Source organism: Ovis canadensis, chromosome 6 (genome assembly GCF_042477335.2).
Source record: "Ovis canadensis isolate MfBH-ARS-UI-01 breed Bighorn chromosome 6, ARS-UI_OviCan_v2, whole genome shotgun sequence".
NCBI lineage: Eukaryota > Metazoa > Chordata > Mammalia > Artiodactyla > Bovidae > Ovis > Ovis canadensis.
Genome location: NC_091250.1, coordinates 129744451 through 129767135, shown reverse-complemented (window position 1 = coordinate 129767135; position 22685 = coordinate 129744451). Strand labels below are relative to the sequence as shown.

At 54.2% G+C, this 22685-nt stretch overlaps 2 long non-coding RNA genes across 3 annotated transcripts; both read left to right on the top strand.

Moving 5' to 3' along the window:
- The first annotated feature begins 20 nt into the window (after positions 1–20).
- LOC138442756 (uncharacterized) lies at positions 21–1636 on the top strand. The gene is made up of 3 exons (XR_011257874.1): positions 21–375; positions 509–720; positions 1174–1636. It is a non-coding gene; the product is annotated as an uncharacterized lncRNA (long non-coding RNA).
- Positions 1637–4117: 2481 nt separating this feature from the next.
- LOC138442757 (uncharacterized) lies at positions 4118–8467 on the top strand. Of its 2 annotated transcripts, XR_011257876.1 has the most exons (4): positions 4120–4181; positions 4881–4955; positions 5110–5398; positions 7293–8467. It is a non-coding gene; the product is annotated as an uncharacterized lncRNA (long non-coding RNA). The 2 variants fall into 2 exon arrangements; XR_011257875.1 differs by lacking the exon at positions 4881–4955 and having other exon boundaries at positions 4118–4181.
- Positions 8468–22685: the final 14218 nt, after the last annotated feature.

Genomic DNA, 22685 nt, shown 5'->3' with positions numbered 1-22685 from the left:
CCGCCCCACCGCAGGGCGCTGCCCCGGACGTGGCCCGCCCCCGGGCAGCTGGGCCTGACTCAGCGCGGGCCCTGGGGCCTGGCACGCAGCAGCCTCGGGGAAGGACTCTGCTCTGCAGAACCCAAGTCATGGGAAAGGCACGCCTTGCTGCCCGCAGCCCGGTGGCTGGCCGCTCGGCCCGGCTATTTTTACTTCTTCCCCTGCAGAGCTGAGGCCGGCGGGGCAGGTTCTCAAACAGAACCCGCGAGACCTGCCAGACCCAGCGAAGACACTGCCCCCTCCACCGGGGAGGCCCCTCCTCGGGACGGAGCGACCGCAAGCAACCCGGAGAGCTGAAGGCTCCGAGCCGCCAACCCGAGGCCCCAGGAGAGTCCTGTAATATGGAGCTGGGTTCGGGGCCTGGATTAGCCATGTCTTCCCTGAGTGACCTTGAGCAAGTCATGGCACCGCCCTCCTCTGCCAGGTGGGCGGGAGCCTAGCCCACGCGCTCTCTCTCTCTCTCTTGCAGGTTATCCCGAGGACAGAATGATCAGAATGATAAACAGATCCGTCTAATTTGAATGAGACTTTAAATAAGCAAGTAGAGTCTTCCCTGGAGGCTCCGATGGTAAAGCGTCTGCCTGCAATGTGGGAGACCTGGGTTCAACCCCTGGGCTGGGAAGATCTCCTGGAGAAGGAAATGGCAACCCACTCCAAGAATCCCACGGGCGGAGGAGCCTGGTAGGCTACAGTCCATGGGGTCGCAAAGAGTCGGACACGACTGAGCGACTTCACTTTAAACAGGCAAAATGGTCACATGATTCAAAATTCAGAATATAGAAGGGCTATTTACTCCCAAGTCCAGACCTTGTGCCCAGACACACAGCTACCCTCCCTAGAGTCCTCTTTCCCTGCCTCCCTCTCTCCTTTTCTCTCTGTCTCTCTATAGATATACAGATGTAGTTAGATAGAGAAATATAGATAGGTACATAGATAGAAAGGCTCAGAGAGGGGTCTCCTTGGTGGTCCAGTGGTTAAGACTCTGCACTTCCACTGCAGGGTTCAAGGGTTCGATCCTCGGTTGCGGAAATAAGATCCCACATGTTGCACCATGTGGCCTAAAAGAGGGGGAAAAAAGGGACAGAGTCAGTCAGAGGTTGTTATGAGAATCCGTGTGTTTATGTTTATACACAGGTAAACAAGCCCCAACTGGGGTGCTAGAGAAGACTCTTAAGAGTCCCTTGGAATGCAAGGAGATCCAACCAGTCAGTCCTAAAGGAAATCAATCCTGAGTATTCATTGGAAGGACTGATGCTGAAGCTGAAGCTCCAATACTTTGGCCACCTGATGCGAAGAACTGACTCCTTAGAAAAGACCCTGATGCTGGGAAGGATTGAGGGCAGGAGGAGAAGGGGACGACAGAGGATGACGTGGTTGGATGGCATCACTGACTTCATGGACATGTGTTTGAGCAAGCTCTGAGAGATGGTGAAGGTCTGGGAAGTCTGGTGTGCTGCAGTCCTTGGGGTCACAGAGTTGAGCACGACTGATTGGCTGAACAACAGCGACGCGCACGCCTCGTTACTGGGGGAGCTATTCTGTGCCACGCGCTTTGGCACGTAGTTGCGCTCATAAATGTCAGCTTTGATGCTTCACCCTCTGACATCACCAGCTCATAACTGTCAGTGTCAACTACTGTTTATTTACTGAGCACCTACCAGACACTGTGCTGGGTTCCCTGAAAATATTCCCATTTTATGGATGAGGAAACGGAGGTTCAGGGAGGCTGGGTGACTTGACAAAGTCACATAGCTGGCTGATGGCAGAGCCAGGAATCAGCCCTGGTTTTTGATTCCAAAACCTAGTGCTCAGAGCCACTTGGCTTCTGATGACCGGGCTCCAGGCAAGTGTCCCAGGCTCCAAGAGTGTCAGGCACACCCAGGCTGTCCCTGTGAGGGCCCCACGTCTCTGGACAAGCTTTAGGGAGGAATGTGTCTGCCCAGCCACCCACACATCCAGTGGGGCCCCACCTTCCTCCTGAAGTCACCAGGGTCAGGCTGGAGGGCCCCGTGCCAGGCGGCCCACACCCTTGTGGTGCCCAAAAGTCCAGAGATGACAAAGCCTCGCCCCAAGTCACATAGCAAGGGAATGACAAGCCCAGAACTAGGTTGCAGGGCAGGCCCTGAACAGCCCTGTCATACGGGAAGTGTTTAATCAACACCAGTATGGAAAGGTGTTCACCCATGCCTTATCAGAGCACCCCCAAAGCATCACTGGGACGCTGGTTCCCATCTAAGGTGCCCTCATTAAACCCTGAACTTCTGGAAGGCAGGGCCACCCACAGCTTATTCCTCATGGTGGGTGCCCATCTCCACCCTGCCCATGCCAGGACTCCTGGGACAGGGCCTAGAACCGGGCTGGATGGGTGCACGAAAGAATTCTACTCCCCAGACATTAGGTATCGCTGATTTGAATCTTAAACTCAAAAAATAAGAACTCTCAGCATGTTTAAATCCTGTAACATCGTGTTCCCTCCACAATAGGATGTCCTAGACGTCTATGAATTCAAGTTGTCCCATTTACCAGCTGTGTGACATTGGGCAAGCTGCTTAACCTCTCTGAGTCTCAGTTCCTCACCTGCAAGATGCAGTTAATAAAATCTACTATATGGGTTGTGGGGAGGGCAAAATCAGATAGTACAGGTAAAAGCACCCGGCAGATAAGGCCAAAATCATATTAACCACAACAACCCTAATACACTTTGGGCCCCATTTCTGAGCAGATATTGTGGTGGGCTCTCGATATCCTTTCTGTGGAGGATGAGGTCATTCATAGAAACTTTGCGGTTTGCTCTGATGCTTTCTAACTGTGGTGCTGTAGAAGACTCTTGAGAGTGCCTTGGGCAGCAAGGAGATCAAACCAGTCAGTCCTGAAGGAAGCCAACCCTGAACGTTCATTGAAAGGACTGAAGCTCCAATATTTTGGCCACCTAATGTGGAGAGCCAGACTCATTGGAAAAGACCCTGATGGTGGGAAAGAGTGAAGCCAGGAGGAGAAGGGGGTTGACAGAGGATGGGATGGTGGGATGACATCCCGGACTCAGTGGAGGTGAATTTGTGCAAATTCCAGGAGATGGTGAAGGACAGGGGAGCCTGGAGTGCTGCAGTCCATGGGGTCACAAAGAGTCAGACGTGACTTATTGACTGAACAACAACAATGAGTATTTGCACCACAGACATTATCAGATGCTGCAAATCAGGGCTTCTCCCACCCTGCCCCTATCCTGCCTGCTCACTGGTGTACCGCTGGCTGTAAGAATACAACAAGGGACCAACTTAGATTAGGGGCTGAGGGGACTCAAGGAAGGCTTCTCAGAGTGACTGGCATCTGAGTGAGGCCCGAAGACGAATTGGGACTGAACTAGGTGGGGAGTGAAGGGAAGGGCAACTGGGCAGAGGGAACAGCATGTGAGGAGACCCTGAGACGAGAAAGAGCTTCCTTGTCTCGTCACCATCTCTCTCATCTGCATTTTCCTCCAGACTGGAGGCTCCTGGCACGGGCAGGGAACCTGTGGTGCCCGGCAGAGCTATGCTAAGCTAGGTGACCTTGGTCTCATCATCACACCCAGGTTCCTCGTCTGAAACCTGGAGGAGTGGCAGGAGCTGAGGGTGGAAAGATCAGCTTGAAAGAAAGAAAGTGAAAGTCGCTCAGTCATGTCTGACTCTTTGTGACTCCATGGACTATACAGTCCATGAAATTCTCCAGGCCAGAACACTGGAGTGGGTTGCCTTTCTCCAGAGGATCTTCCCAACCCAGGGATTGAACCCAGGTCTCCCGCATTGTGGGAGGATTCTTTACCAGCTGAGCCACCAGGGAAGCCTGAGGTCAGCTTGAGGTCAAGGAAGGTGTGCAGGTTCTTTCCCAAGGTCAGCGGGAAGTCACAAGGCGGAGACACGATCTGATTAATGTTTGTAAAGCAGCACTGAGGCTGCCGGGAGGGAAGCGGAAGCCAGGGGAGCAGCTAAGAGACCTGTCGCATCCCGGGGGGAGGAGCAGAGACTTGGTCAGATGAACAATGACGGGAAAGAGGAGAAGTGGTTGCATCAGGGATTTATTAACAGGACTGCTTGTGGGGCTCACAGATGAGAAAGGGCAGGTGGAGGATGTCACCCGTTTCTGGCATAAGAAACTGAGGGATGCTGGTAGGTTAACAGAGATGGGGAGGGTATGAGGGGATATGGGATTGGCATCAAGAGTTCTGAATAAGCTGGGCAAAGCTGAATGCTTTATGCTTGAGGTAGATAAAGGTTAAGCCACCAGTCTGCCTGACAGCCTTGGACTGCTGGCCACTGGCTTGGGATCAGGAACAACTGACCTATCTCTTTGCTCTGCTTGCTTGAGTCCTGGCCTCTAGCCTGGGTGTCACTTCAGGGTCCCAAATAGCTGTTGGAGCGCCAACCATCATGTCTTCATCCCAAGTGTGAAGCAGGAGAAAGAGGAGATGGGCAAAATAAGCCTTTACCAGCTCTCTGTCCCCTTTTCAATGAGCTTTCTGCAGAGTCCTACCAAATTCTCCTATGGCTCACTGGTCAGAACTAGGTCACAGGCCACACACCTGGATGCAAGGGAGGCTGGGAAATGTAGTCTTTGGTGGGACAGATTTAAATCAGGGTTTCATTGGAAGGGAGAAGAAGGATGCAGCCATCTCTGCAACACTGTCTTTCTCCCACAGCCCTCCCACTCCCTGGCTGAAGCATCCCCTCTGCCCCTCATGTGGACACGTAAAATTCAGACTTCTTGCTCAGAGCAGCAAGCTCTTCACTATTGAGCTTCTACTGCCATGCCCCACCTCTCCCTAGGACTTTCCTTTCCTTGTCCCCGGGCCTGATTTTCATCCCCAGGTGAAAGTCTCGTGGCGGTCACTCCATGTTATCTTCAGTGTTCTGGCCCGGCACTGGAAGCAGGCCAAGGCCAAGGTATACAGAAGGAACAGTGTGGAGGTGCTTTCCAGGGCAGTGAGTGCTCCCGGGGTTATTGGTGACGTGGAAGAAGCCGTTCTGTTCACTGTGGGGGAGTTGTCACCACGTCCCCTCGGGGTTCCCCCCTCCCCCCCCCCCCCGCCCCTTGCAGATGGAAGCAGCCGGAGGACTGTGAGAGATGGGGATGGAAGACCGAGCCACGAGCCCTGGAGCGAGGAGCGAGGAGGAGCTGCCGACTGCACGGTCCCAGGAGCTGAACACGGCTCAGCTGCGGATAGCTGTGAACTGCAACGCACACGTGGAGCGCAAACAAGGACCGTTCTCCGGGTCGATGTGGCCGGGGCAGGCGGCGCGATCCAAGGCTGGTTTGGGGCAGATGATCCTTGCGGAGCCCACGGGGGCCTCTCTTAGCTGCCATCAGCCCCTCGTCCCCATTCACGGTGAGGAGGGTGTGGTTCAGAGAGGAGGGGAGGGAGAAGCCAGAAGGGCCCTGGGCACCAGGCTCTGTGCAGGGATCAGGTCTTACGGATGTAGCAGCTGGGGTTCAGAGAGACTAAACGGCCTAGCTGAGGTCACTTGAGGCCGACTCCTTCCATTTCTTTCTCTTTTATTTGTTTTTCTGTTTTTGGCTGTGCTGGGTCTTTGTTGCTGCCTGAACCGTCCTCTAGCTGGAGAGAAGCGGGGCCGCTCCCCGGCTGCGGTGCGCAGGCTTCTCACCGTGGTGGCCTCTCTTGCTGTGGCGCGCAGGCTCTAGGCTCTCGGGCGTTAGTAGTCGGGGTGCGTGGACTCGGTATCTGAGGCTCCCGGGCTCTGGGACGCCGGCTCAATAGTTGTGGCCCTCGGCCTTAGGTGCTCCATTATCTCACTGCCTTTTTCTTCCCTCCCTCCCACTTTCCGTCTCTCTTTCCTTTCTTTCTCCCATCCTTCGCCCTCTCCCCTTCCATCTCTCTCCCTTTTATTTTGCTTTTAATTAATTCATTTTTACTTGGAGGAGAGTTGCTTTATACTATTGTGTTGATTTCTGCCATACAGCAACATGATTCAGCCATAGGTGTACATGTGGCCCCTCCCTCCTGAACCTCCTCCCCACCTCCCGCCCCGCGTTCCTTTTTGTAGGAATAATTTTATGCAGTAAAATGCACAGAACTTAGCTATTTGACAAGTCTCTCCAAACATATGCACTCTGTAACCTCCGCTCCCAAGAGAAAGAGTGTTTCCACCACCCGAATGACTCCATTGCCCTCACACCCCTCCTAGTGGACTCCCCTCCTTTTCCAAAAGCCACCCCTGTTCCGATTCCTGCCCCATGGGTTTGGTTTTGTCTGTTTCTGAACTTCATATGCATGGATGTAGGCTGGCTCTTCTTTTGTTTCCTGGCCAAAGCCTTGGGGAATAGCAGGGTTTCTGCAGAAGGGCTGTGGTCAGGGATGGTCAGCTAAGGGCACAGTGTGGTCTGCCCAGAGCATCCTTCAGGCCCGGCTCCCCCAGGACTGTGCGTCCACATCACGCCTCTGCCTCCCTGCCAGCCGGGCTCCTGGCCTCCGCAAACACACCGCCCCACTTTCTCTCTGGGAAGCTTCCCTGACCGCCCGCCCGCTGCTGTTTGCTTCCCTCACCCAGAAATTTCCTTCAGGGCCCTCGGCACAATCGTGATAATATCACTGTGTTCATTTTTTTTGAACACCTGTGTCCCCCACGCGAGGTCAGATGTGTGCTGGTCAGATGTGCCTAGGTGGAGTTGCCCCAGTGCTCACACACGCTCAGTGAAGATTCATCGAGCAGTTGATTGTAGGAGAAGGTGTGTATGTGTGTAAGGGGCGTTCCTGTGTTGTTGTCGTTGTTCAGTCACTCGGTCGTGTCCGTCTGTGACCCCACGGACTGCAGCCTGCCAGGCCTCCCTGTCCATCACCAACTCCCAGAGTCTACTCAAACTCATGTCCATTGAGTCGGTGATGCCATCCAACCATCTCATCCTCTATCGTCCCCTTCTCCTCCCGCCGCCAATACACTTTACCCTCTGAGCCACCAGGGAGGCCCTACTGTATATCAGATTGCTGAAAAAATATCTAAAACTGTATTGCCTGCTCACTCAGAGGCAGGCTCTGGGCTAAATCTACTTGCACAGATCATGTGATATAAAATGTACATTTATATTTGACATTTAAAATGAATAAATGCAATTAGGGTAAAATCTGCAAAAATACTGAATCACTACGCTGCACGCCTGAAATTAATATTGCTGTACCCTTGAAATTAGTATAATACTGTAAATCAACTATACTTTAAAAAAAGTAAACAAATATGGAAGTAAAATCACGCATATAACACTTACAGGAGCTGGGCTTCCCTGGTGGCTCGGTGGTAAAGAATCCACCTGCTGATGCAGGCGCCTCGGGAGACGTGGGCTCCCTGGTTTGGGAGGAAGCCACGTGCGGAGGAGCCGCTAAGCTCGTGAGCCACAACTTCTGAGCCTGCGCTCCCCAGCAAGAGCAGCCACTGTAGTGAGCAGCCAGCTCAGCGCCACCGGAGAGCAGGCCCCGCTCCCCACGCCCAGCGAGAAGCCCAGGAAGCAGCGAAGACCCAGCGGCACAGCCAGAAATCCACAAACGAGTACAGTTACTTCTGAAAAATGACAGGAACTGCTCTTCCTCTACTGGACATGCTGGTCATGGGGACATAGTGTTTGGGGAACCTTCTGGTCCCCACATGTGCCTGTGTCCAGGGTGGCCCAGCTCAGCTCAGCCCAGCCCAGCCCTGCCCTGCAGGACACTCTATTTCAGGTGGGCTGCCCAGCTCTTGATGAATCAGAGCCTCAAGCCCCCAGCCTGCATGTCCCCCTCCTGGCCCCTCTCCCTGCTGACTGCCAGGCCCGGCTTGGGGAAACTCTGAAGGCTCTTGGTGCATTCCTGATGCCGGAAATGGATCAGCTGCCTGAGTTCAAGGCTCACCCCAGCCTCGAGGCCCGGAGGTGGGAACCGGGGGCTGGGTGGTTGAGAGGTCAGGGCTGCACAGTGAAGCCGAGTAGCCACTGGGCTGGGGGACAGAGCTGCCTGTGTCCTTGGCCTGCCAGGAGGTGCCGCCCCTTGGAGGCTGGAGGACAGGTGGAGTTTCCCTGTCCCCAAAGTGGAGAGGGTGGGGACAGTGGGGTGGCAAGAACCACAGGGAGGTTACAGGCCACTAACACTAGCCACAGGGAGTTACCTAGTCACAGGCAGGTCAGTGAGTAGAAGGTGTCACGGCCATCTGGGCGTGCCTAGGAGTGGGTGTGGGTAGAGAACACTTGAGCCATACTTAGGTATATCCAGCATCATCTACCCCAGCCTCCCTACTTAGCCGTGAAATTTAAAGATGCTTGCCTTTTGGAAGAAAAGCAATGACAAACCTAGAGAGTATATTAAAAAGCAGAGACATTACTTTGCCAACAAAGGTCTGTCTCATTAAGGCTATGGTTTTTCCAGTGGCCATGTATGGATGTGAGAGTTGGACTATAAAGAAAGCTGAGTGCCAAAGAATTGATGCTTTTGAACTGTGGTGTTGGAGAAGACTCTTGAGGGTCCCTTGAACTGCAAGGAGATCAAACCGGTTAATACTAAAGGAAATCAGTCCTGAATGTTCATTGGAAAGACTGATGCTGAAGCGCCAATATTTTGGCCACCTGATGCGAAGGGCTGACTCATTAGAAAAGACCCTGACGCTGGGAAAGATTGAGGGCAGGAGGAGAAGGGGGCGACAGAGGATGAGATGGTTGGATGGCATCACTGACTCAATGGACATGAGTTTGAGCAAAGTCTGGGAGTTAGTAAAGGACAAGGAAGCCTGGCATGCTGCAGTTCATGGTGTTGAAGAGTCAGGCACAACTGAGTGACTGAACCGCAATCATTCTGCTTTTGAAAAGGGGAAGCTGAGGTCCCCCGAGAGAAAAGTCTTTTCTGGGCTCACACACCAGTGGTTTCCGGGATCCAGTCCAGGCTGCCGTACACTGGGTCTGGTCTACCCCTCAGCGACCCGGTGCTGTGTGAATTGCCTCCCTTTTCAACAGCCCACCCCTTCAAGGCTCCAAGCAGGGGTTGGTAGGGTGGGGAGGAGGAAGTGAACTCTGACCAAGGGGTTCTTTGTCTCCCAGCAATCTGAGAAGTGAAAGTGAACGTGGAAGTTGCTCAGTCATGTCCGACTCTGTGACCCCGTGGACTATAAAGTCCATAGAATTCTCCAGGCCAGAATACTGGAGTGGGTAGCCGTTCCCTTCTCCAGGGGATCTTCCCAACCCAGGGACCGAACCCAGGTCTCCCACATTGCAGGCGGATTCTTTAGCAGCTGAGCCACCAGGGAAGCCCAAGAACACTGGAGTGGGTAGCCTATCCCTTCTCCAGTGGATCTTCCTGATCCAGGAATCAAACCGGGGTCCCCTGAATTGCAGGCAGACTCTTTACCAGGTGAGCTACCGGGGAAGCACTGTGGGCATGTACTCAATTCTTTAGAAAGGAAAAATATATACATTTATTTAGCTGCACTGGGTCTTAGTTGAGGCACAGGGGTCTTTGGTTGCAACAGGCAGAATTCCTACTTGCGGCACGTGAGATCTAGTTCCCTGACCAGGGATCGAACCCAGGCCCCTTGCATTGGGAACAGAGTCTTAGCTGCTGGACCACCAGGGAGGTCCCACTTACTCAGCTCTAACAGCCACCTGACGATGGAATGGGCGCATGTGCTCTCACCCCATTTTACAGATGCAGCCTGAGGGTGAGCTCCGATCACCCAGGGGCAGGGAGTGTGCAGCGGGGGGCAGGAGCTGGGGGCAGGCAGGACCAGAGCACAGATGGCGGCTGCTGTTCAGTCGCTCAGTCGTGTCCGACTCTCTGCGACCCCATGGACTGCAGCACGCCAGTCCATCTCCTGACTTTCCTCACACTCATGTCCATTGAGCTAGTGATGCCACCCAACCATCTCATCCTCTGTCGCCCCCTTCTCCTCCTGCCCTCAATCTTTCACCGCATCAGGGTCTTTTCCAATAAGTTGACTCTTCCCACTAGGTGGCCAAAGTATTGGAGCTCCAGCTCCAGCATCAGTCTTTCCAATGAATATTCAGGACTGATTTCTTTTAGGATTGACTGGTTTGATTTCCTTGCAGTTCAAGGGATTCTCAAGAGTCTTCTCCAACACTACAGTTTGAAAGCACCAAGTCTTTGGCGCTCAGCTTTCTTTGCAGTCCAGCTCTCATATCCATACATGACTACTGGAAAGACCATAGTTATGACTCTATGGGCCTTTGTTGGCAAAGTGATGTCTTTGCTTTTTAATACACTGTCTAGATTTGCCACAGCTTTCCCAAATTATAGGCTTTTATCTCTAAATTCAAAAAAGAGAAATAAAACCTACCTTAAACCTCACTTTAACTGTAAACAATATTCACCCATGGATATCATGAGCTAATTCAGCCTTAGCAAATTTAAAGCAAAATTTTACTTTTATGTTCAGTAATTATTTATCAAAATGTATCACATATGACATTTTTATTAAGCATTTTGGTGTTGATAACTCACCCCATAAGTAAGTTTTTTTTTAAGCCCATAGAGTTTTGAAGTGAAATGAAATTAATTTCAATTTATATAAGGATTTTTTGTTAGAGGAAAAAATAATGATTGGATAACTGTAAATTACTCTAAACATGCAAATATCTTCTATTAAATTAGAATAAAATTCTGGAGGGAATAGGATGAAAATATAAAGTTACAGAGGAAAAGAAACAAATCTATATATTTGATTGTCAAAGAGCTTGTCGCAAATTTTTAAGTGGATGATAAGTGGGTATCAAAAAGCTATGGAATTTAGAGTGCATGGATTATATTTGAGTGATGTAACAATTTTATTTTAAAATGTCAATATTGCCAATACTTTGGAAGTTACATTATTTGTAAATTGAGGGCTAGAAAATTGAGAGAGTCATGTTTACAAAGGAGGATATTGAAGGGAGCGGGGTCCCTCCTCCAAATTTTTTAAGGCTTTATATGAGCAAAAAGAAAAAAAAATTGAATCACGACTCAAAAGGATAACTCTTCAAAAGTCAACCACAGAAGGATGAGCTTATTTCCTTGAAATCTCTTCAGTCCAGATTGTGACCCGTGCTTCGTGGGTCTCCGTTTTAAAGCACCCAGATAAGGGACTTCCCTGGCAGTCCAGTGGCTAAGATTCTGTGCTCCCAATGCAGGGGACCCGGGTTTGATCCCTGATCGGGGAACTAAACCCCACACACAGCAACTGAGTTCTCATGCTGCCAACTAAAAATCTGAATGCCTTAACTTAGACCCGGAGCAGCCAAATAAAAAAAAAGTCGGGGCGGTCAGGGGAGACAGTCAGCTGAAAACACGTTTGCTAAGCACAGTGGGAGGCTGAAGTCAGCCTGCTCTGGATAGGCCTGGCTCTCCGGCAGCGCTGATGGACCAGGGGCCAGCTGTTGGCCTTTGGGCAGGCAGGCCAGTCGCCAGCAGGACCAAAGGGCAGCAGCCAGGCCAGGTGCTGCTCCTGAGATGGGCAGAGCTCCTGGAGGCCCCCGGCCCTTCTGGGCAGAGTTGGAGGCTGGTGTGGCTCAGCTGGTAAGGAATCTGCCTGCAATTCAGGAGACCTGGGTTCGATCCCTGGGTTTGGGAAGATCCCCTGGAGAAGAGAAGGGCTACCCACTCCAGTATTCTGGCCTGGAGAATTCCATGGACTGTACAGTCCTTGGGGTTGAAAAGAGTCGGACACAACTGAGTGACTTTCACTTTCCCAACTCTCTCTGCGATGGCGGGGGGTGGGGGGGGGGTGAGATGTCAATTTTCCCACAGGGCAGATGAGCAGATGCTGCGAAGATCACCAGGAAGGACACACGGACCCCAAGCTCCTGTCTCTGTGCCCATAGCCACCAGCTTCCTCTGAGCCGGGCACTGGGTGGGGTGCTTGTGCCAAATCCTCCCACAGCCTGTAAGTGAGAAGTGATTGGAGACCCAGGCAGCCCAACTCCAGGAACATTGTGTAGCAGGTGCCAGCGTGAACCCAGACATGTTCTGGACTCCGAAGGGTCTTTTCTCCTCTACTTACAACTCTGTGATCTGCAAGTGAGGCATTAACCCTCTCTGCCTCAGTTTCCTCATCAGCAAAATGGTCCAGGCTAGGGCAACGTCTCTGCCTGGGAAGCGAAAGGGAAAAAGTGAGGTGAAAGTGTCAGTCGCTCAGTCATGTCCGACTCTGTGATCCCATGGACTGTAGCCCGCCAGTGTCATCTGTCCATGGGGATTCTCCAGGCAAGAATACTGGAGTGAGTTGCCATTCCCTTCTCCAGGGGGATCTTCCTGGCCCAGGGATCAGACCCAGGGATCAATCCCAGGTCTCCTGCATTGCAGTCAGATGTTTTATCAACTGAGCCACCAGGGAAACCCAAGGAAGGACTCTGCCAAGTCAGAAAAGCTTGAGCTGAGACTTCCCTGGTGGTCCAGTGGCTTAGACTCTGCACTCCAGTGCAGGGGGCCTGGGTCCGATCCCTGGTTGGGATCCCACGTGCCACACCTGAGAGTTCGTAGGCCACCACCAAAGATCTACATTGCCATAAGCAAAGATCCTGCATGCTGCAACTAAGACCCAGCACAGCCAGGTAAACAAACACAAATAAACATAAAAAAATAAAAGAATGAAAAGTTTGTGCCTAAATTTAGAAGGCTGAAATCTCAGTTTTGAAGTGTCAGATAATACAACATAGGAGGACAGACCACCCTTGTTCCTGTGGCTTTTCTACTCGGCTCTGCTGGGAGCAAAGTCTGGCATTTTCCATGCCCGGGGCATCCCCAGGTGCCTCTCAGGGCCTGAGCAACCTTTCCTCCCAAATCCCAAATCCTGTAGCAGCTGCACCAGGGCTGGCAGCCATTTGGATGATTCTCAGGCGTCCTCTTTGGGAAATTTATGGTAAGTGGGCAGGAACTGTGTTCCTACAACCTGGAGGATGAGGCCTGTCCCAGGGACATGAGGGTGTGTGTGTGGGGGAGGGCAGTGGAACCCAAGTCCAGAGACCTGGGTCTCATCTGACAACACCACTCTCTGTGTCTTCTTGGGCAGATGCCTTAACCTTTCAGAGCCTCATCCCTTCACTCAGCTGTACTCAAGGCTGGGCCCTGGGGATGCAGGCATGAGTCACACAGGCCCTCCCCTGCAGGTCCTCCTAGTCTCACAGGAGAGGCTGCCAAGGAAATAGACAGTGACAGGCAGTGGGTTCCTGCCTCCTGAGAGGCAGCGTGCCTGGACACCAGGAGGACTTCTTGGAGGAGGTGAGTTTGGGGCACCATTTTCCTCTTCTGTTAATTGAGAAGGCTAAAATAACTAACATTTTTAAAATTTGGAGAATTTTAAAATTTTAAACTATTGTATCATAAACGTCATGAGTGGACTTCCCTGGTGGCCCAGCGGTAAAGAATCCACCTCACAGTGCAGGAAGTGTGGGCTTGGTCCCTGATCAGGGAAGGTCCCACATGCCTCGGGGCAACTAAGCCTGAGCACCACAGCAGTGAGCCTGTGCAGCCTAGGGCCCGTGGTCCCCAGCAGGAGAGGCCACTGCAGGGAGAAGTCGGAGCACCACACTGGAGAGCAGCCCCTGCTCGCTGCAATCTGAGAAAGCCGGAGCACCGCAATGAAAACCCGGTGCAGCAAAAAACAGACAAACAGAAAAACACAATACAAGCTCCCGATGAAAACTTCCCAGAGAACAGAAGGGTATTGGGTGCAAAGCCTCCTTCCCAGCTCACTCTAGAAGGAAGTAAGTAGCGTCCACAGCTTCTTGTGTAGCGGTCCAGAAATGCTCTATGTGCATGGAAACCTGTGTGGGCAAAGCATTAAAAGCCCCAAATTGCTCAGTGGTAAAGAGTTCGCTTGCCGATGCAGGAGACGCAAGAGATGCAGGTTCGATCCTCGGGACAGGAAGATCTTCTGGAGAAGGAAATGGCAACCCACTCCAGTATTCCTGCCCGGGAAATTCCATGGACAGAGGAGCCTGGCGGGCTACAGTCCCTGGGGTCACAGAGTCAGACATGACTGCACAGGCACAGATGATAACAATAGCTCCCAGTTGTTGTGTGTATTTCTCAGGCGCCAGGCTCAACAAGGAAGCTTGCTTACTCTTATCAATTAACATCTCTCAGACATATTCCCTCATCCATAACCAGCTCTTCAAGACATTGCAAAAGTATGGGACTCCAGGCTTCACACTACAGGGGGCGTGGGTTTGATCTCTGGTCAGGGGTCAGGGAACTGAGCCGGTACACAAACAGTGGTATAGCCAACAACAACAAAAGAGAACATTTTTCAGGGCCTTTTCCGGAACTGTCTGAATCCCACTGAAACCTTCCTATGGTTGAGTCACTGTTACCTCGATTTTCAGAGGGGGAACATATGCCCAGCAAAGTACTGTGAGGATTTGAGTTCTCACGGCAACCAGAGGCAACTTCATGTCCTGATTAACCACATGGGCCTCTGTGGGCAGTGGGAAGCCACCCTGTCCTCACGTCCTGGTTTCTGGATGAGAGCAGGGTTAGAGACAACCCTGGCAGGTAGGAGTCGAGTGTCCAGAGCCCTGGCTTCACCGGAAAGTGCAGGCCAGACGGCCGGCCCGTCCTCCACCCTCCCGGGCCTACCTGCACTGGCCGAGCTCTCAGGGTCCAGGCTGGTGGCCCTCGCTCCGGCCCACCCAGGTGCCCACACAGGGTGAGGCTCTGTCCCCAAATGCGTCACTCTGCAGCTGTGACCCCGTGACTCTGCTTCTGGAAATTGGGGTCAGGGTGATGGGAGTAAATCTTGATAAACCAAGGGCTCTGCAGCGTGGACTGAAAGTGGGTCCCGCAGGAGAATCGTCTTGGCTACTTTGATCGTCACTGGCTGCGTGACCCCGATGACCCCGAGCCTGGGTGTGTCACTGGCTTTTCTTGTTTTCCTTTTTCCCCTTTGTTTTTAAAAATGGCGGTCCAGTGGTTAGGACACTGGGCTTACACTGCAGAGGGCAGGTGTTCGATCCCTGGGCAGGAAACTAAGATCCGCACGTCTCTTGGTGTGGCAAAAAAAAAAGTTGAGGTGAAATTCTTCCAACACCAAATTCACTGTTTTCAAGTGTCCAATTCAGTGGAATTCAGCTCATTCACAATGTGCAGCTGCCCCTCTATCTGCTTCCAGAACATTTTTATCCCCAAGGGAGACGAGCTTGTGGAGCAGTCACTCCTTGCCCCCCACCCCAGCCCCTGTCTGTGTCTGTGGCTTTGCCTGTCCTGGTTGTTTCCTATGAATGGAACCACAGGGCTTCCCAGATGGCTCAGTGGAGAAGAATCCACCTGCCAAGCAGGAGACTCAGGGGATCCTCCGGAGAAGGAAATGGCAACCCGCTCCAGTATTGTTGCCTGGGAAACCCCATGGACAGAAAAGCCTGGTGGGCCCTGGTGGGTCCATGGGGTCACAAAAGAGCTGGACACGACTTAGAGACTAAACGACACAGGAACATACTATGAGTGGGCTCACACGGTACACGGCCATCTGTGATGGGCTTCTCGCACTAAGCTTCACGTTCTCCAGGCTCATCCACATCGAAGCGCGTGTCAGTGGTTCATTCCTTATAAGGGAGGAATATCGTTCCACTGCACCGATAGACAGAGAAGGCGATGGCGCCCCACTCCAGCACTCTTGCCTGGAAAATCCCACGCGTGGAGGAGCCTGGTGGGCTGCAGTCCATGGGGTCACTGAGGGTCGGACATGACTGAGCGACTTCACTTTCACTTTTCACTTTCATGCATTGGAGAAGGAAATGGCAACCCACTCCAGTGTTCTTGCCTGGAGAATCCCATGGATGGAGGAGCCTGGTGGGCTGCTGTCTATGGGGTCTCACAGACTCGGACACAATTGAAGCGACTTAGCAGCAGATGACGCGGCCCTTTCTCAGCCTCTGTTCCCACATCTAGAAAATTCGGGTAATGAGAGCCCACCCCACGGTGTCCCTCTCCTCACGGGGGGGAGGGGCCGTACAGGGGTAGGGAGGTAACAGGTACAAAGTATTAGGTATGAAATAGCTATAAGCTGGGGCTTCCTCGATAGCTCAGAGGGTAAAGAATCCGCCGCAGTACAGGAGACTGGGGTTCGATCTCTAGGTCAGGAAGATCCCCAGAAGAAGGAAATGTTGGTGGTGGTTTAGTCACTCAGTCGTATCTGACTCTTGCAACCCCATGGACTGTAGCCCACCAGGCTCCTCTGTCCATGGGATTCTTCAGGCAAAGATACTGGAATGAGTTGCTATTTCCTTCTTCAGGGGATCTTCCTGACCCAGGAATCGAACTCGGGTCTCCTGCACTGCGGGCAGATTCTTTACAGACTGAGCTATGCAGGAAGCCCCTGAAGAAGGAAACGACTCTCCAGTGTTCTTGCCTGGAGAATTCCACGGACAGAGGAGCCTGTCGGGCTACAGTCCATGGGGCTGCAAAGAGTCGGACACGACCGAGCGACTAACACAGACACACACACCAGGTATAAGCTACGCAGTATATTGTGCAACACAAGGAATGCAGGCAGTGGTTTATAATAACTATAAATGCAGTATCATGTTTGAAAATTGTGAGTCACTGCATTGCACACCTGAACCTTATATAATATTCTATAGCAACTGTATTTCAATTAAAAACTTTTTTTTTTAAATGTATCTACTGTGTGGGGGTTCTGGGAAGATAAATTGAGTTATGGCTGTAAAGTTATTACCTGGCATGCCATGGCAGTGCACCGCAGCGTCTGCTGGGTGTTTGCTGCACAAGCTGACATTGATTGAGCACTTACTGTGTACTCTTCTAAGCACTTACCTGTTTTCAGTCACTTATGGAAATACTTTTCATTCATTCGCTAATTCCTCCAGCAACCTTATGGGGTAGGTCTCTCTGATCAAGCCTGCTTTACAAAACAGTGCGCCCAGAGGGGTCAGTAACGAGCTGCCTGTGGCAGAGGGATCTGAAGCCAGCCGCCCTGATCCTGAAGCCAGCACTGGTCTGCTCTGGTGAGGGGAGTGTACGCACCTATCCGTTGTGACCTTCCAGGTAGTTGCCTTCTGGCTGGAGACTGTGGGGGCACTTTCACTTTCTCTTTTCCCATGGACTTTCTCTGTTGCACGTCTCTGATGGTGCCTGATTTGTTTCTTTTTGCCATGAGCAGATTGCAATTTTGTGATCGGGAAGAAGTTGTAATGATTTTAGATGCTAGCATGTTATATGTTATGTGAGAAGAGCTGAACACAAAATTCCAGGTACAGCTTGATCCCAGCTATGTTGAAAATTGTACAGGAAATGCCCAAGGTGGGCTGACTGTCCACATATTCATATGGTTTGTCACTAGAGGGCCGGATCAAGTGGTTACATGATTTTTTGGATGAGTTTGGTGTCTTTCTAGCTTTTCCAACTGAAGTTTGACATCAAACAAGTGTCCCCCTTTTAAACGAGTGTGTGTCTGCTTAGTCGCGTCTGACTGTGACCCTATGGACTGTAGCCTGCTAGGCTCCTCGGTCCTTAGAATTCTCCAGGCAAGAACACTGGAGTCAGTTGCCATTTCCTTCTCCAGGGGACCTTCCCCACCCAGAGATTGAACCTGATTCCCCTGTGTCTCCTGTCTTGTAGGTGGACTCTTTACTGTTGAGCCACCCCGGAAACCCTTCTTTGAAAAATATTTATTTTCATGGATTTAGCTGGGCGTGCCAGGTCTTCATTCTGGCACTCGGGATCTTCGAGCTCCATTGCAGCATGTGGGGTCTTTAGCTGTGGCATGGGGGATCTAGTTTCCTGATCAGGGATGGAACTCAGGCCCCCTGCACTGGGAACGCGGAGCCTCCGCTGCTCACGAGACCACCAGGAAAGTCCCCAGTGTATCACTCTTATATTTAGAGAGAAAGTGATTCTAAAAGCAAAGGACAGAAGTTCTCAGCTGGGACCCATGGCTGTTTCTGCTTTGGACCTGTGCAGCCAGGTGGGTTTGACCGGCTGACAGGCCAGGGAACTCCTGGGGCAGCCGTCAGATCGGGGTTCCTGCACCGAGCATCATGCCCAGGGCTTGCCAGCCTGACTGCCATCTGTCACCTCCTCCCCTCCCCCCGCCCAGGGACGCAATGAGGACACACCCACCCCAGGGCTCCCAGCACAGCCCCCAGAGGAGGGGCACCTTGGCCCTGGGCTGTCCCTGTGCTGCCCACTGTCCAGCCGCCTTCCTTTGCTTCCGCGCCACCTCCCACCTGGAGTCCCCCTGCCCCTGGGGTGCACCGTCCTCAGGCACAATCAGCAGGGCCCTGTGGAGTCTCGATGGGTGCCGGTGGTGAAGAATCCACCTGCCATGCAGGAGACACCAGGGACGCGGGTTCCATCCACCCCACGTGGGTGGGGATGATCCCCTGGAGAAGAGAATGGCTACCCACTCCAGTATTCTTGCCTGGAGAATCCCACGGATGGAGGAGCCTGGTGGGCTACAGTCCATGGGGTCACAAAGAGTTGTACACGGCTGAGCACATCCACTTCTGTGGAGCGTTAAACAGGGCTGTGTGCCTCTGAAAGTATGTGTCCTGGCTGGGGTGGACAGGGCCGTCTGCTGCCCTCGGGTGGTCCTCCCCACCTCCCCGGGGGGCAGGCCTGCCCTCATCCCACCCATGTTCCTGGTGCTGGAACAGGGCCTGGCACAAAAAAGGTGCTCGGTACAAGCTGAGTGCATGGTACCACCTCCTTCTTACTCTAGAATGCAGACAGCTGAGGCCCAGAGAGGTTAAGCAACTTGCCTAGAGCCACACAGCCAGCAGGATGCTGGACCATGGAGGCCAGACTGTCAGCTTCGACCCCAGTGCTCCAGGCCCCACGCCAGCCCTCCCTGCTCTGGGTTCTGATTCTAGGCTGAGTTGGTCCTCGGTGATGAGCAAAGGGCTCGGTGAAGGAGCCGGGCAGCAGTACGTGGACTTGGCACTGGGTGGCCTGTTTCCACCTCAGTTCTGCCAAACCAGCAGGGTGACTTTGAGGAAGCTTCCTTACCTCTCTGTGCCCCAAGTTGCCGAATCTATAAAATGGGCTTCACTGGTTTGTTGTTAAGTCACTAAGTTGTGTCTGACTCTTTTGTGGCCCCAGGGACTGTAGCCCATCAGGCTCCTTTGTCCATGGGGTTTCCCAGGCAAGAATACTAGAATGGGTTGCGATTCCCTTCTCCAGAGATCTCCCCTGACCCAAGGATCGAACCCAGGTCTTCTACATTGCAGGGAAGCCCTGGGGTGGGGGGGTCACTTTAAATCAGGACATGTGAGGCATGGGGATTCCAGACTCGTGTGGGTCAGGCAGAGAGGGGCCTCTGGAGAGGTCCAGTGAGGGGGCCCAGTGGTCACTTCAAGATGGGAGGAGGCCTGGCTGCCACCACACGGCCCAAATCCAACAGCCTCAGCTGCGATTGCTCAGGGTGCCCTGTTCCTCCCAGCAGCTCAGCTGACCCCTCAGAAGCTCAATTTCCTTTGATCAGCAAACAGCAGACTTACCCTGGACCAGGCACGGTTGGAGTGCTCCTCACAGCAGTCGCGTAAGGAGGGTGACGCCACTGTGCCCACTTTACAGGCCTCCCTGGTGGCCTCGTCTCTTGCGTCTCCTGCTTTGGCAGGCAGGTTCTTTACCGCTGGTGCCACTGAGAAGTCGAGGGGCAGGCTCCATCCCTGGGTTGGGAAGGTCCTCTGGAGTGAAAAATGGCAAACAGATTCAGTATTCTTGCCTGGAAAATTCTGTGGATGGAGGAGCCTGGCGGGCCACAGTTCATGGGGTCACAAAAGAGTCAGACACGACTGAGCTGCACTGCCTGCCTGCCTGATGGCGCGAGTGGTAAAGAACCCGCCTGCCAAGGCAGGAGACACAAGAGACGAGGCCACCAGGGAGGCCTGTAAAATGGGTACAGGGGCATCTGGGAAGACCCCTTGACCATTCATGGGATCATAGAAGAGTCGGACAGGACTGGGGGACCAGCACTTGCACTTCACTGTTTCACTTTCCCCTCTCCTAGGAGAAAGCCTCCCTGAAAGGGCAAAGCAAAGCCTGCCCAAGGTTGGGGGCCTGGTTGTAGCCAGGATGGCCAGAGACGGGGCTAACCCATAATGACCATCCAGTGGGGGCTGAGTGGCTAGACTGATCCGGTCTGGGGGGCAGTCCAGAAGATTCCTGAGGGCTGTGCTGTTCTCTCAGGGTCCTGCCAGCTGGGTGGGGAGCTTGACAAGAGAGACCAGGATGGGAGACTTCTCAGCTGCCGAAGGGGCCGGTGTGCACCCTGGCCAGGAGGGCAGAGGACCGCAGCTCTGACCCCTGGGCCACCTCCGCTCTGGCAGGACACCCAGGGCTGGCCTGACCCAGCCCTGCCGGTGGCTGCCAGGAAAACAGGTCAGAGCGGGTCGGACCCTGGCGGCTTCACACACGAGCGAGCTCGGCGGGGACACACACAGCCCGAGCGGGAGGAGGGGGAGGGCCGGGCACGGAGGGTGGGCCCGGGCTGCCCCGCTGGCGCTCCGCCTCCCTGGGGCTGTCACTCCCACCCTGCTGTCCAGCCCACCCAGGGAGCCGTGGCTGGCCGGCCGGCCGGCCCAGGAGGGGAGGAAAGGGCGCCGGCAGCGTGGGTGGGAGCCGGTTCCCACGCTGGAAGCCGGCCCAGCCTCGCGGAGGGCTGGGTCCGCCCCCTCCCACGGGCGGGACCTGGCCAAGCGGGCAGCCCCGCGGGTCCGCACCGCACTGCACTGGGCTTGCAGGGAGGCAGCTGTCTCCAAGCGGGGGAGCGAGGCTGCGGCTGCTCCTCTGTCTACAGGGAGGTGCCTCCCGTCACTGGGAGGTCAGCCGCAGCTGGATTCCACATCCCCGCGGCTCCTGAGAAGCTGCGGATCTGCACGGATTTCTTCTTTGAACCTGAGTCTCCCCCGTCTCTGAACACCTCCCGGGTCAGGGGCAGGGGCTGGGGTGCGTCCCTAGGCTCTGCCGGTGGGGGGCGGGGTGGCCGGCCTCCAGGAAAGGCCAAGGTCATCCCCGGAGGGCAGGGCCCCCCAGCTGGGGACGCTCCCAGCCCAGGCCACCGCCCAGGCCTCCTGACGCCACCCCTCCCGCCCCCACCCATCTGCAGTGCGTTCACAACCGGTCACCCCTGCGTGAACCCTCCCTGTTTACCAGGCGGTTCACCTAAAAGACGCTGTCGTCACTTCTTACACAAACAGCACCGTTGAGCTGCTGCTGGGGGCAGGCCCTCTTGCTGCGCCCGCAAGGCCGCGGGCCAGGGGACACAGACAGACAGTGAGAGCCGGTGCCCTCGGCCAGAAGGAAGGCCCGAGGGGTCGGGGCTTGGGGAGGGGTGAGGCAAGGGGTTTAGAAAGCAGCGGCCTTGGGCTGGGCCTTGGAGGGTCATGCCCAGGGCTTCTTCCCCTGGGACCATTTTTTCAGTCCAGGCTCCCTTACTGGCCCCCAGGGCCCAGTGCATGCCTGGGGATTGGGAAGGTCCAATGAGTGTTCCCTGGTGGCTCAGACGGTAAAGCGTCTGTCCGCAATTCGGGAGACTCGGGTTCGATCCCTGGGGTGGGAAGATCTCCTGGAGAAGGAAATGGCACCCCACTCCAGTACTCTTGCCTGGAGAATCCCACGGACGGAGGAGGCTGGTGGGCTACAGTCCATGGGGTGGCAAAGGGTTGGAAACGACTGAGCGACTTCGCTTTCACTTTTTAGTGAGTGTTCACGCAGGGAATGAATGAGTGAATGAGAACGTTTTAGTGTCTTTCTGTCAGACTCAAGAGTTCTCAGGGAGAGAACTCAGCTCCGGGAGGTTACTTGGTCGAGCCTCTTAGGTGGTAATGCAAGCTTCAGGGGACGCAGTGTCTGAAGGGTGGACAGCCCCCCCACCCCCAGCTACCAGGCCTTCTCACTTGAGAGGCGAGTAGGGCCCTCCGCCGCCCAGACAACCCATGGGCAGGGGAGTCCTGGCAGCCGGCCAGAGCTCTTACTGGGCCGTGTGGCCTCAGTCTTCCCATCAGTGAGATGGGTTGTGACTGCAGTGTTGCCCCCCGCAGTGCTGGGTGCGGCTGCGAGCAGTCAGCAAGGCTCCGCTCCTGCAGATGCTTGGTCTGGGCTCTCTGGAGCCCCAGGCTCCGTGGGCAGGCTCACGGGGGTGTCCAGAGCAGGCAGCTCCTCTCTGCATTCCTGCTCCCGGGGCACCCTGGTGCCAGCCATGCTGGCTGCTGGCACCCTCTGTAATTATCCCGTCAGTCCCCAACCCAGTCCACCTGAATGCATGCATTGAGGCCCCGTAAAATTGATGCAGACAATCAGCGGCATCGGACGTGAGGAGAGACAGCTCCCCAGAGAACAGGCACTGGGAGGGGAGGCTAGGCTCCCAGGTTGTGGCTGCCAGAAAGCCCAAGCCCTTCCTTCCAGGGGGAGGTGAGTGAGAGAGGCAGAGAGAGACACAGAGACAGACAGAGGGCGGGGGAGGGAGAGATGGAAGCCCGCAGATGGAGCTGGAGACAGAGACACGAGGACACAGCGCCCAGAGGGTGTGGGGAGAGGCGGGAGGGGATGGGGGGAGCGGGCGATCTTGAGAGAGGCAGCCTGGACTGAGCCTCCTGGCCGCTGAGGGTTGGGCGGCCCTGCAGAGCTTGCAGAAGCCTGGGCGGAGGCTGGAGAGGGGAAGGGCCCCCTGCAGCCCGCCAGCAGGCCTGCCGGCTCT